This window comes from Melanerpes formicivorus, unplaced genomic scaffold, assembly GCF_026170545.1.
Source record: "Melanerpes formicivorus ecotype bairdi unplaced genomic scaffold, bMelFor1.0.p_v2 SCAF_936, whole genome shotgun sequence".
Taxonomy (NCBI): domain Eukaryota; kingdom Metazoa; phylum Chordata; class Aves; order Piciformes; family Picidae; genus Melanerpes; species Melanerpes formicivorus.
This window is the reverse complement of record NW_027143288.1, coordinates 37,134-51,463: the sequence shown is the minus strand read 5'-3', so window position 1 is coordinate 51,463 and position 14,330 is coordinate 37,134.

Sequence of the window (14,330 nt, the reverse complement as noted above, 5' to 3'; positions counted from 1 at the left end):
AACGACTCTTATGGCTCCAACAGTGGCTCCAGTTATAACATGCAAAGTTATAACCCTGCACAATATGTGCAATGCACATGTGCGCATGTTCCCCATAACTAGGGGTGCCCTGCCTCCCACCAGGGGGAGGAGAGGGATAACAGAGATAACAGAATCTATTGGGATGTGTACATCCAGTGGCCTGGCACTTCACAATTTCAGAAGTACAGGGCCTTGGTTGACACAGGAGCTCAGTGCACCATAATACCATCAAATTATCAGGGATCGGAGTCTATAACTATTCTGGGAGTCACTGGTGGATCTCAAGAGTTAAGTAAGGTAGAGGTTAATATAAGTTTAACTGGTAAACAATGGAGGAAGCATACAATTGTGACCGGACCTGACGCACCTTGTATTTTGGGAATTGATTTTCTGAGAGAAGGGCGTTTCAAGGACCCTAGAGGTTACAAATGGGCTTTTGGAGTAGCTTCTATAGAAATTGATGGACAAAAATTGAAGCTGTCTGCCAGACCTGAACTTTCTGATGAATCTGCAGTTGTGGGACAACATAAGATACAGGACATTAAATTGCCGGTTGCTTCTCAGACTGTGCATCACAGACAATACAGAACCAACCGTGACTCTTTGTTGCCCATTCAGAATCTGATTCGTCAGTTGGAGAGTCAGAAAGTCGTCAGCAAAACTCATTCACCTTTCAACAGTCCAGTGTGGCCTGTGCGGAAGCAGAATGGAGACTGGCGTCTGACGGTAGACTACCGAGCCCTAAACGAAGTGACACCACCTATGAGTGCAGCAGTACCAGACATGATGGAACTACAGTATGAGCTGGAATCCAAAGAGGCCAAATGGTATGCTACCATAGACATTGCTAATGCATTTTTCTCTATTCCCATAGCAGAGGAATGCAGGCCTCAGTTTGCTTTCACCTGGAGAGGAATCCAGTACACTTTCAACAGACTGCCAATGGGCTGGATCCACAGCTCAAGCATCTGTCATGCAGTGATCCATGATGCTCTGGAGAAGGGCGGTGCTCCAGAACACATCCAGTTCATCGATGATATCATCGTCTGGGGTAAAACTGCTGAGGAAGTCTTCAAGAAAGGTAACAAAATCATTGACATTCTTCTGAATGCAGGTTTTGCCATCAAACGAGACAAGGTGAAAGGACCTACCACAGAGATTCAATTTCTGGGAGTGCGATGGCAGGATGGACGTCGACACATTCCAGTGGATGTGGTAAATAGAGTCTCTACCATGGCAAGTCCCACAAACAAGCAAGAGACCCTACGTTTCTTGGGGATAGTGGGATTTTGGAGACTACACATTCCTGGATACAGTCAGATTGTGAAACCTCTGTATGATGTGACTCGAAAGAGAAACCATTTCCACTGGGGACCTGAACAACAAGCAGCCTTTGACCAGATAAAGCAAGAGATAGTTCAAGCAATGGGTCTGGGACCTGTCCGAGATGGTCCAGACATTAAGAACATTTTGTACACGGCTGCAAGTGACAATGGTCCAACCTGGTGCTTGTGGCAAAAAGCTCCAGGGGAGACACGTGGACGACCTCTTGGTTTCTGGAGTCGAGGTTACAGAGGTTCAGAGGCTAACTATACTCCAACAGAGAAAGAAATTTTAGCTGCCTATGAAGGAGTGAAAGCATCTTCTGAAGTGATTGGAACTGAATCACAACTTCTTTTAGCTCCCAGATTACCAGTTTTGAATTGGATGTTCAAAGACAAAGGATCCACACCACATCATGCCACAGACTCAACATGGTCTAAGTGGATGGCTCTGATAACACAGAGAGCTCGAATGGGAAATCTTGAAAGACCTGGTCTAGTGGAGGTGATCTCAAGTTGGCCTGAAGGCACCAACTGTGCTAAACCTCCAGAGGAGAAAGTGACTCGTGCTGAGGAAGCTCCTCCTTACAATGACCTTTCTGATGATGAAAAGAAATATGCTTTGTTCACAGACGGTTCCTGTCGTCTTGTTGGAAACAAGCGAAGGTGGAAGTCTGCAGTGTGGAGTCCAACACGACGAGTTGCAGAGGCGAAAGATGGAGAAGGAGAATCCAGTCAGTTCGCAGAGGTAAAAGCTGTCCAGCTAGCTCTCGACGTGGCTGAACGTGAGAGATGGCCAAAGCTTTATCTCTACACCGACTCATGGATGGTAGCCAATGCTCTATGGGGTTGGCTAAAGAACTGGAAGAAGAGTGGTTGGCAGAGAAAAGGAAAACCCATTTGGGCAGCCAACCTGTGGCAGGACATTGCTGATTGAATCGAGAGAATTCCAGTGAAAGTGAGACACATCGATGCTCACATTCCTAAGAGCAAAGCTACTGAGGAACAGCAACACAACCATCAGGCAGATCTAGCTGCAAGAGTTTCTCAAGTAGACATGGACTCTAATCTTGATCTCGACTGGAAACACCGAGGTGAGATATTCTTAGCTCGGTGGGCTCATGATTCATCAGGACATCAAGGCAGAGATGCAACATACCAATGGGCTCGTGACAGATCCATAGACATTTCCATGGATGCTATCACACAAGTCATCCATGACTGTGACATTTGTGCCGCTATTAAGCAGGCAAAACGACTTAAGCCCTTGTGGTATGGTGACAGATGGTCCAAGTACAAGTATGGTGAAGCTTGGCAGATTGACTACATCACTCTACCACGTTCTCGTTCTGGTAAGCAATATGTGCTTACTATGGTAGAAGCAAACACTGGTTGGTTGGAAACTTATCCAGTTCCACATGCAACTGCACGCAACACCATTCTCGGTCTGGAGAGACAAATCCTGTGGAGACACGGAACTCCAGAGAGGATTGAGTCAGACAATGGAACTCATTTCAAGAACAACCTTGTAAAGAGCTGGGCAAAAGAGCACGGTATTGAGTGGATATTCCATATTCCCTACTATGCACCAGCTTCAGGGAAGATTGAACGCTACAATGGTTTGTTGAAGACCACTCTCAAAGCCATGGGAGGTGGATCTTTGAAAAACTGGGAAAAACATTTAGCACAAGCAACCTGGCTGGTAAATAGTAGAGGTTCAGTGAACCGAGCTGGACCTGCACATTCAGATTTGCTACGGAAAGTAGAAGGTGATAGAGTTCCTGTTGTTAGAGAAAAGAATCTGTTAGGTAAAACTGTTTGGGTATTTTCACCCTCAGGAGAGGCTAAACCTGTCCGAGGGGTGGTTTCAGCTGAAGGTCCGGGTCACACTTATTGGGTAATGCACGAGAATGGTGAAATTCAGTGTATTCCACAAAGAAATTTAACTTTAGCTGAAAGAGGTTAATTTCGAACTGCTGTACAGCTACATCGCGTCCAAAGGAAGAATCAACGAGGAATCTACGGTGCACGAACCCTGAGACCCCTGAGAGCCCTGAGTCAACTAAGAGACCCTGAGATTCCCTGTTTCCCTTTTCTTCGCTTTGCCGGCGAAGAAATGAACTGTTTTCCATTTTTTCTCATTTTCTGATTTTTTTTGGACTTTTGAATCATCTACTTCTGAGTATAGCCGGAATGGACTATGAAATTTGCTCACGAACTGTAAATATAGTTTTGGATTGGATGGACAGTATGAACAGCCAATGAAATTGTTTAGAAGGGGTGGACTGTGGCCGGTTGACGTTGCCCCCTTAAGAAAGGGAATATGGTGGACGGAAGTTGGTAAACGGAAGGAATAGTCTAAACTAATTTCATTGGACGAGTGGGAGGAAGCACTTTCTGAGCTGGGACTATACTGAGTTTCTCCAGCACCTTATCTTCAGTCTTGCTTCCGCCTTTCCACGGTGCGGCTGCTCTCTGTCCCTGTGCTGGGCTTTCTGCCAAGGCTCCGGCCTTGAGAAAAAAACTGATAAGGCCTGTATATTAACTCTTTTCCAATTAACACAAAACTGCTTTTAACTTCTTTCTTTCTCTCTCTCTCTCTTCTAACCTAATCTGGGGAAAGGGGGGAAAGAGGGGAAAGAGGAGGTGGGGAGACCCCTCTCTGCCGAGAGGGGTTACTCTCATTTCTGTGTTACTCTGTTGTATATCTTTGTATATATTGTAGATATTGTAAATTTGTAAATAATCCCCTGCATTCCCTACGTTGCTTTGTAAATATAGCTCCACTGCTTTGCTAATTCAGCTTGTGAGGTTTTTTTTTTCCTTTCCCTTCAAGTTTCTTTCCCTTTACCTTACAAGGGGGAAGGGAGGAGGCTTCTCGGCCTTGCCCTTCCATCCCACGACACAGAGCTAGGCTGGAGGCTGGGCCTTGAGCTGGGGCTGGGCTGGGGGCAGGGCTGGGGCCGGGGCTGGAACCAAGTCTTGGGCAGGACTGGGGCTGGGGCTGGGGCTGGGGCTGGGACTGCGACAGGGCTGGGGCTGGGCTGGGGCTGGGGCTGGGGTTGGGGTGGGGACTGGGACAGGGCTGGGGCTGGGACTGGGTCCAGGGCTGGGGCTGGGCTGTGACTGGGCCTGGGGACAGGGCTGGGGCTGGGGTTGGGGCTGGGGTGAGGGCAGGGCTGGGGATGGGAGCTGGGCTGGGGCAGGACTGGGGCTGGGGCAGGGCTGGGGCTGGGGACAGGGCTGGGGCCGGGGTTGAGGGTAGGGCTGGGCTAGGGCTGGGCTGGGGCTGGGGTTGGGAGCAGAGCTGGGGCAGGGCTGGGGCTGGGGGCTGGGCTGGGGCAGGACTGGGGCCAGGGCTGGATCCAAGGCTTGGGCAGGGCTGGGGCTGGGGCCGGGGTTGAGTGTAGGGCTGGGCTGGGGCAGGGCTGGGGTGGGGCTGGGGACAGGGCTGGGGCTGGGGCTGGAACCAAGGCTTGGGCAGGGCTGGTGCTGGGCTGGGGCTAGGGCTGGGGCTGGGCTGGGCGGTGGCTGGGGCTGGGCTGGGGTGGGGCTGGGGACAGGGCTGGGGCCGGGGCTGGGGCAGTGCTGGGGCTGGGCTGGGCCTGGGGCTGGGGCTGGGCTGGGGCAGGCCTGGGGCTGGGCTGGGGCAGGGCTAGGGCTGGGGCAGAGCTGGGCTAGGGCTGGGGCTGGAGGCTGGGGCCGGAGCTGCGGCAGGGCTGGGGCCGTGCCTGGGGCTGGAGCAGGGTTGGGGCTGGGCTGAGGCTGGGGCTGGGGACAGGGCTGGGGCCGGGGCTGGGGCAGGGCTGGGGCTGGGCTGGGCCTGGGGCTGGGGACAGGGCTGGGGCCGGGGCAGGGGCAGGGATGGGGCTGGGTCAGGGCTGGGCTAGGGCTGAGGCCGATGGGGCTGGGGCTGGGGCAGGGCTGGGGCAGGGCTGGGGATGGGGGCTGGGATGGAGCAAGACTAGGGCTGGGGCAGGGGTCGGGCCTGGGGACAGGGTTGGGGCCCCGAGCTGGGGCAGGGCTGGGGCTAGGCTGGGGCTGGGATGGGGCTGGGTTCGGGGCAGGGCTGGGCCTGGTTCCAGGGCTGGGGGCTGGGCTGAGGGCAGGGCTGGGCTAGGCCTGGGGCTGGGGCAGGGCTGGGTTAGGGTTGGCCTGGGGCCAGGGCTGGCGTTGGGACTTAGGCTGGGACTGGGGCAGGGCTGGGGCTGGGTCCAGGGCTGGGGCTGGGGCTGGGGATGAGGGCAGGGCTGGGCTAGGGCTGGGGCTGGGGCTGGGCTGGGGCTGGTTCCAGGGCTGGGGCTGGGACAGGGGCTGGGGCTGGGGCTGGGCTGGGGTAGGGTTGGGGCTGGGCGGTGGCTGGGGCTGGGCTGGGGCAGTACTGTGGCAGGGCTGGGCTGGGGGGCCGGGCCGGGGCTGGGGCACGACTGGGCTGGGGATAGGGCTGGGGCTTGGGCAGGGCTGGGGCAGGAGCTGGGGCTGGGGCTGGGCTGGGACTGGGCTGGGGTCAGAGCTGGGGCTGGGCTGGGGCTGGGGCTGGGCAGGGGGCAGGGATGGGGCCGGGCTGTGGCTGGGCTGGGGCTGGGGCTGGGGAAGGGCTGGTGCTGGGCTGGGGGCAGGGCTGGGCTAGCGCTGAGCTGGGGCTGGGGCTGGGGCTGGGGCTGGGCTGGGGAACGGATGGGGATGGGGCCTGGCTGGGCTGGGGGCAGGGAAGGGACTGGGGCGGGGACTGGGTCAGGGCTAAGGCTGGAGCTAGGCTGGGGCTGAGGCTGGGGCCTGGGCTGGGGCTGGGGCTGGGGCAGGGCTGGTGCTGAGGGTGGGGCTGGGGGCTGGGGCTGGGGCTGCGGACAGGGCTGGGGCTAGGGCTGAGTTAGGGGTAGGGCTGGGGCTGTGCTGGGGCCGGGGCTGGAACCAAGGCTTGGGCAGGGTTGGGGCAGGGCTGGGGCTGGGGCTGGTCTGGGGCCGAGGGTGGGGCTGGGGCTGGGGCTGGGGCTGAGTGCAGGGCTGGGCAAAGGCTGGGCCTGGGCCAGGGCTGGGGTTTGGGGCTGGGATGGGGCAGGATTGGGGCTGGGGCAGGGGCCGGGGCTGGGGACAGGGCTAGGGCCAGAGCTGGGGCAGGGATGGGTCCGGGATGGGGCTGGGTTCGGGGCAGGGCTGGGGCTGGGTTGTGGCTTGGGCTGGGCTGGGGCAGGGCTGGGGCTGGGGCTGGGGCTAGGCTGGGGCTGGGGCTGGGTCCAGGGCTGTGGCTGGGCTGTGGCTGTGGCTGGACTGGGGCAGGTCTGGGGCTGGGCTGGGGCTGGGTCCAGGGCTGGGGCTGGGCTGTGGCTGTGGCTGGGCTGGGGCAGGGCTGGGGCTGGGCTGGGGCTGGGTCCAGGGCTGGGGCTGGGCTGTGGCTGTGGCTGGGCTGGGGCAGGGCTGGGGCTGGGCTGGGGCTGGGTCCAGGGCTGGGGCTGGGCTGTGGCTGTGGCTGGGCTGGGGCAGGGCTGGGGCTGAAGCAGGGCTGGGGCCGAGGGTGGGGCTAGGGCTGGGGCTGAGGGCTGGGGCTGGGGCAGGGGCCGGGGATGGGGACAGGGCTGGGGTCCAAGCTGGTGTAGGGCTGGGGGCCGGTCTGGGGCTGGGTTCGGTGCAGGGCTGGGGCAGGGCGGGGGCTGGGTGAGGGCTGGGCTAGGGCTGGGCTGGGGGCAAGGATGGGGAAGGGGCTGGGCTGGGACCGGGGCTGGGCTGGGGCTGGGGCTGGGCAGGGCTGGGGCTGTGTCTGGGGCTGGGGCGGGGACTGGGGCAGGGCTAGGGCTGAGGCTGGGCTGGGGCCGAGTCTGGGGCCGGGGCTGGGGCAGGGCTGGTGCCGAGGGTGGGGCTGGGGCAGGGGCTGGGCCTGGGGCTGCGGACAGGGCTGGGGCTAGGGCTGAGTTAGGGGTAGGCCTGGGGCTGTGCTGGGGCCAGGGCTGGAACCAAAGTTTGGGCAGGGCTGGGGCTGCGGGTTGGGGCTGGGGCTGGGGCAGGAGCCAGAGCTGGGGCAGGGCTGGTGCCGTGCCTGGGGCTGGGGGCTGGGGCTGGGGCAGGGCTGGGGCTGGGCTGGGGCTGGGGACAGGGCTGGGGATGAGGGGTGGGGCTGGGCTGGTGTCTGGGCTGGGCCTGGGGCAGGGCAGGGCCCGAGGCTGGGGGCAGGGATGGGATAGGGCTGGGGTTGGGACTGGGGATGGGGTGCAGGGATGGGGGATGGGGGCTGGGGCAGGGCTAGGCCTGGGCTGGGGACCGGGACTGGGCTGGGGATGAGGGTTGGCCTGGGGCAGAGGCTGAGTTAGGGGTAGGGCTGGGGCTGTGCTGGGGCCGGGGCTGGGGCTGCGGCTGGGACTGGGGCAGGGCTGAGGGCAGGGCTGGGCTAGGCCTGGGGCTGGGGGCAGGGCTAGGTTAGGGCTGGCCTGGGGCTGGGGCTGAGCTGGGGGGCAGGGATGGGGCGGGGGGCTGGGGGCTGTGTTCTCGGCAGGGCTGGGGCTGGGTCCAGGCCTGGGGCTGGGCTGAGGGCAGGGCTGGGCTAGGGCTGGGGCTAGGGCAGGTCGGGGGCTGGGTCAGGGCTGGGCTAGGGCTGGGCTGGGGCAGGAATGGGGCTGGGGCTGGGGCTGGGCTGGGGCCGGGGCAGGGCTGGGGCTGGGTCCAGGCCTGGGGCTGGGCTGAGGGCAGGGCTGGGCTAGGGCTGGGGCTGGGGGCAGGGCTGTGGCTGGGCTTGGGACAGGGCTGGGGCTAGGGCAGAAATAGGGGTAGGGCTGGGGGATGGATTGGGGCCGGGGCTGGGGCAGGGATGGGGATGGGGGCTGGGCTGGGGCAGGACTGGGGCTGGGGCTGGGCTGGGGCTGGGCTGGGGCCGAACCTGGGGCTGGGGCTGGGGCTGGGGCTAGGGTCAGGAATGGGGATGGGGGCTGGGCTGAGCTGGGGGCCGGGATGGGGCTGTGGCTGTGGCTGGGGCTTGGGCTGGGGCAGGGTTGGGGCTGGGACTGGGCTGGGGCTGGGGCTGGGTCCAGGGCTGGGGCTGGGGCTGGGCTGGGCCATGGATGGGGCTGGGGCTGGGTCTGGTGCTTGGGGACTAGGCTGGGGCTGGGCTGGGGGCAGGGATGGGGCTGAGCTGGGGCTGGAGCAGGGCTGGGCCCGAGGCTGGGGCAGTGCTGGGGTAGGGCTCGGGCTGGGGCTGGGCTGGAGCAGGGCTGGGGCTGGGGCTGGACTAGGGCTGGGGATGGGGCAGGGCTGGGGTTGGGGCTGGGTCCAGGGCTGGGGCTGGTCTGAGGGCAGTTCTGGGGCAGGGCTGGGGATGGGGCTGGGATGGGGCAGGACTGGGGCTGGGACTGGGCTGGGGCTGAGGCTGGGTCCAGGGCTGGGGCTGGGCTGGGGCTGAGGCTGGGCAGGGCCGGGGCTGGGTCTGGGGCTGGGCCAGGGCTGGGGCTGGGCTGGGTCTGGGCTGAGGGCAGGGATGGGCTAGGCCTGGGGCTGGGGCAGGGCTGGGGCCGGGGCTGAGGCTGGGCTGGGGGCTGGGCTGGGGATGGGGGCTGGGCTGGGGCAGGACTGGGGCTGGGACTGGGTCCAGGGCTGGGGCAGGGCTGGGGATGGGCGCTGGAATGGGGCAGGACTGGGCTTGGGGACAGGGCTGCGGATGGGGTTGGGGCTGGGGCAGGTCTGGGGCAGGGGCTGGGGCTGGGCTGCGACTGGGGCTGGGGCCAGGGCTGGGGCTGTGTTGTTGGGCAAGAGGGGGACATGGGTCCCAGGAACACCTGTGCAATTCAGGCCTTGAAGAATTCTCTGTTGATAATATACTGGCGGAGTAGGAGATGTGAGAAAGTGCTGATTGCTTGGTATGCTGAAGTCCAGCTGCCCCTGAGATGGGAGGCAAGCAAGATAAGGAGGAGGCGAGATCTGGGAAAGAGAGCAATTAGGCCGGATAGAAGAATTCCACAGAGTTGTGAAAACAATGATGTAACCATTTAGAGAGCAACCAATAATATGGGCTAGGGCAGGGCTGGGGCTGGGCCCGAGGCTGGGGCAGGGCTGGGGTAGGGCTGGGCTGGGGCAGGGACTGGAGCCGGGGCTGAGGCTGGGCTAGGGTCTGGGCTGGGGCCAGGGCTGTGACTGGGGCTGGGTCCAGGGCTGGGGCTGGGCTGGGGCTGGGCTGGGGCTGGGTCCAGGGCAGGGGCTGGGCTGGGGCTGGGGCAGGGGCCGGGGCTGGGGACAGGGCTGGGGCCAGAGCTGGGGCAGGGCTGGGGCCGGGCTGGGGCAGGGGCCGGGGCTGGGGACAGCGCTGGGCCTGGGTTGGGGCTGAGGCAGGGGCTGGGCTTGGGCTGGGCTGGGGCCAGGGCTGTGAAAGGGGCTGGGGGCTGGAGCTGGGGCTGGGGGTCGGCTGGGCTGTGGCAGGGCTGGGGCTGGGCTAGGGCCGGGGCTGGGGCAGGGCTGGGGCAGAGCTGGGCCTGGGTTGGGGCAGGCGCAGGGGCTGGGCTTGGGCTGGGCTGGGGCCGAGTCTGGGGCCGGGGCTGGGGCAGGGGCTGGGGCGGTGCCTGGGGCTGGGGCTGGAGCAGCGTTGGTGCTGGGCTGGGGCTGGAGCAGCGTTGGTGCTGGGCTGTGGCTGGGGCTGGGCACAGGGCTGGGGCTGGGGCTGGGTCCTGGGCTGGGGCAGAGCTGGGGCAGGGCTGGGCCGGGGCTGGGGCTGGGGCTGGGTTTGGGGCTGAGGGCAGGGCTGGGGCCGGGCTGGGGATGGGGGCTGGGCTGGGGCTGGGTCCAGGACTGGGGCTGGGCTGGGGCAGGGCTGGGGCTGGGGCTGGGCTGGGGGTTGGTCCAGGGCTGTGGCTGGGCTGGGGCTGGGGCTGGGCTGTGGCAGGACTGGGGCTGGGGCTGGGCTGGGGCTGGGCTGGGCTAGGGCTGGGCTGGGGCCAGGGCTGTGCTGGGGCCAGGGCTGCGACAGGGGCTGGGGGCTGGAGCTGGAGCTGGGGGTCGGCTGGGCTGGGGCAGGGCTGGGGCTGTGCTAGGGCCGGGGCTGGGGCCGGGCTGGGGCAGAGCTGGGCCTGGGTTGGGGCTGGGGCAGGGGCTGGGCTTGGGCTGGGCTGGGGCCGAGTCTGGGGCCGGAGCTGGGGCAGAGCTGGGGCAGGGCTGGAACTGGGGCTGGGCTGGGGCCAAGGTTGGTGCTGGGACTGGGGCTGGGCTGGTGCCGAGGGTGTGGCTGGGGCTGGGGCTGGGGCTGGGGCTGCAGACAGGGCTGGGGTTAGGGCTGAGTTAGAGGTAGGGCTGGGGCTGTGCTGGGGCCGGGGCTGGAACCAAGGTTTGGGCAGGGCTAAGGCTGGGGCTGGAGCCGGGGCTGGGGCTGGAGCCGGGGCTGGGGCTGTGCCTGGGGCTGGGGACAGGGCTGGGGCTGGGTTGGGGCCGGCGCTGAAGTAGGACTGGGCTGGAGGCTGTGCCTTGGGCTGGGGCTGGGCTGGGGGCAGGGCTGGGGGCAGGAATGGGAGTGGGGATGGGCAGGGGCCGGGGCTGGGGCCGGGGCTGGGGCAGGATTGGGGCTGGGACAGGTCTGGGGCTGGGGCCGGGGCTGCGGCTGGGGGTTGGTCCAGGGCTGTGGCTGGGGCTGGGCTGGGTCCAGGACTGGGGCTGAGGGCAGGGCTGGGCTAGGGCTGGGGCTGGGGCTGGGACTGGGTTGTGGCTGGAGCTGGGCTGGGGCAGGGCTGGGGCTGTGGCTGGGGCTGGGCTGGGGCAGGGCTGGAGCTGGGGCTGAGATGGGGCTGGGTCCAGGGCTGGGGCTGGGCTGTGGCTGGGGCCGGGTCCAGGGCTGGGGCCGGGGCTGGGGCTGGAGCAGCGTTGGTGCTGGGCTGTGGCTGTGGCTGGGGACAGGGCTGGGCTGGGGCTGGGGCAAGGCTGGGGCTGGGGCTGGGTCCAGGGCTGGGGCTGGGCTGTGGCTGTGGCTGGGTTGGGGCTGGGGCTGTGGCTGGGGCTGTGGCTGGGCCTGGGCTGGGGCAGGGCTGTGGCTGGGTCCAGGGCTGGGGCTGGGCTGTGGCTGGGGCTGGGCTGGGCTAGGGCTGGGTTGGGGCTGGGGCTGGGGCTGGGGGCAGGGCTGGGCTAGGGCTGGGTCCAGGGCTGGGGCTGGGCTGGGGCTGTGTCCAGGGCTGGGGCTGTGTCCAGGGCTGGGGCTGGGCTGTGGCTGGGGCTGGGCTGGGGCCAAGGGTGGGGCTGGGGCTGGGGCTGGGGCTGGGGGCAGGGTTGGGCTAGGGCTGGGGCTGGGACAGGGCTGGGGCTGGGGTCCAGGGCTGGGGCTGGGGTCCAGGGCTGGGGCTGTGCTGTGGCTGGGGCTGGTCTGGGGCAGGGCTGGGGCTGGGTGGTTGCTGGGGCTGGGCTTGGGTTGGGTTAGGGCTGGGGCTGGGTCCAGGGCAGGGGCTGGGCTGGGGCTGGGGCTGGGCTGGCACAGGGCTGGGGCTGGGGCTGGGGCCGGGGCTGGGCTGGGGCTGGTGCTGGGGCTGGGCTGGGGCAAGGCTGGGGCTGGGGCTGGGGCTGGGGCTGGGCTGGGGCTGGTGCTGGTGCTGGGCTGGGGCAAGGCTGGGGCTGGGGCTGGGGCTGGGTCTGGGCTGGGTCTGGGCTGGGGCCAGGGCTGGGGCTGGGGCTGGGCTGGGTCCAGGGCGGTGGCTGTGGCTGGGCTGGGGCAGGGCTGGGGCTGGGGCTGGGCTAGGGCTGAGGGTGTGGCTGGGCTGGGAGTGGGGCTGGGCAGGGGCCGAGGCTGGGGCCGGGGCTGGGGCAGGACTGGCAATGGAGCTGGGGCTGGGGCTGGGGCAGGGCTGGGGGCAGGGATGGGAGTGGGGCGGGGACTGGAGACAGGTCTGAGGTCTGGGCTGGGGCCAGGGCTGTGACTGGGGCTGGGTCCAGGGCTGGTGCTGGGCTGGGGCTGGGGCTGGGAGCAGGGCTGGGACTGAGGTTGGGGCCGGGGCTGGGGCTTGGGCTGGGCTGCGGCCGAGGGTGGGGCTGGGGCTGGGGCTGGGGCTGAGGGCAGGGCTGGGGCCTGGCTGAGGCTGGGCTGAGGGCAGGGTTGGGGTCAGGGCTGGAACCAATTCTAGGGCAGGGCTGGGGCTGGGTTGGGGCCGGCGCTGAAGCAGGACTGGGCTGGAGGCTGTGCCTTGGCCTGGGGCTGGGCTGGGGGCAGGGCTGGAGGTGGGGCGGGGAACCAAGTCTATGGCTGGGCTGGGGCAGGACTGGGGCTGGGACAGGGCTGGGGCTGGGGCAGGGCTGGGGGCAGGAATGGGAGTGGGGATGGGCAGGGGCCGGGACTGGGGCCGGGGCTGGGGCAGGATTGGGGCTGGGACAGGTCTGGGGTTGGTCCAGGGCTGTGGCTGGGGCTGGGCTGGGTCCAGGGCTGGGGCTGAGGGCAGGGATGGGCTAGGGCTGGGGCTGGGGAAGGGCTGGGGCTGGGCTGAGTGCAGGGCTGGGGCAGGGCTGGGGCTGCGGCTGGGGCAGGGCTGGGGCTGGGGCTGGGGCTGGGCTGGGGCTGGGGCTGGGGCCGGGCTGGGGCAGGGCTGGGGCTGGGGCTGGGGCTGGTCCTGGGGTTGGGCTGGGGCAAGGCTGGGGCTGGTGCTGGGGCTGGGGCTGGGGCTGGGCTGGGGAAGGGCTGGGGCTGGGGCTGGGGCTGAGATGGGGCTGGGTCCAGGGCTGGGGCTGGGCTGGGACCAGTAATGGGCTGGGGCAGGGACTGGGGCAGGGCTGGGGATGGGGCTGGGGCTGGGCAGTGGCTGGGGCTGGGCTGGGGCAGGGCTGCGGCTGGGGCTGGGCGGTGGCTGGGGCTGGGCTGTAGCTGGGGCTGGGCTGGGCCTGGGTCCAGGGCAGGGTCTGGCCTGGGGCTGGGGCTGGGCCGGGGCAGGGCTAGGGCAGGGGTTGGGCTGGGGTCGAGGGTGGGGCTGGGGCTGGGTCTGGGTCTGAGGGCAGGGCTGGGCTAGGGCTGGGGCTGGGGCAGGGACTGGTGCAAGGCTGGGGCTGGGGCTGGGGCTGGGGCTGGGCTGTGGCTGGGGCTGGGCAGGGGCAGGGCTGGAGCTGGGGCTGGGCTGGGGGCAGGGATGGGGATGGGGATGGGGCTGCGCTGGGGCTTGGGCTGGGGCAGGGCTAGGCCTGGGCTGGAGATGAGGCTGGGGTGGGGCTGGGGCTGGGCTGTGGTAGGGCTGGCACAGGGGTGGGGCTGTGGCTGGGTCTGGGGCGGGGACTGGGACAGGGCTAGGCCTGGGGATGGGCTGGGGCCGAGTCTGGGGCCGGGGCTGGGGCCGGGGCAGGGGCAGGGCTGGGGCAAGGCTGGAACTGGGGCTGGGCAGGGGCCAAGGTTGGGGCTGCGGCTGGGCTGGTGGCGAGGGTGGGGCTGGGGCTGGGGCTGGGGCTGTGGACAGGGCAGGGGCTAGGGCTGAGGTAGGGTTAGGGCTGGGGCTGGATTGGGACCAGGGCTGAGGCAGGAGCCAGGGCTGGGGCAGGGCTAAGGTCAGGCATGGGGCTGAGCCTGGGGCAGGGCTGGGGCTAGGCTGGGGCTGGGCCTGGGGCTGGGCTGTGGCTGGGTTTGGGGCAGGGCTGGGGCTAGGCTGGGGCCGGGCCTGGGGCTGGGCGGTGGCTGGGGCTGGGTTGAGGCAGGGCTGGGGCTGGCGTTGGGCTGGGGGCAGAGATGGGGATGGGGTTGGGCTGGGCTGGGGGAACGGATGAGGCTGGAGCTGGGGCTGGGGCTGGGGCTGGGCCGGGGCAAGGCTGGGGCAGGGGCTGGGCTGGGGCCGAGGGTGGGGCTTTGGCTGGGGATGGGGCTGAGGACATGGCTGGGCTAGGGCTCGGGCTGGGGCAGAGGCCAGGGCTGGGGAAAGGGCTGGGGCCAGAGCTGGGGCTGGGCTGCAGGCAGGCTGGGGCTGAATTCGGTGCAGGGCTGGGTCCAGGCTGGGTCTGGGGCTGGGCTGAGGGCAGGGCTGGGGCTGGGGGCTGGGATGGGGCAGGACTGGGACTGGGGCAGGGGCACGGGCC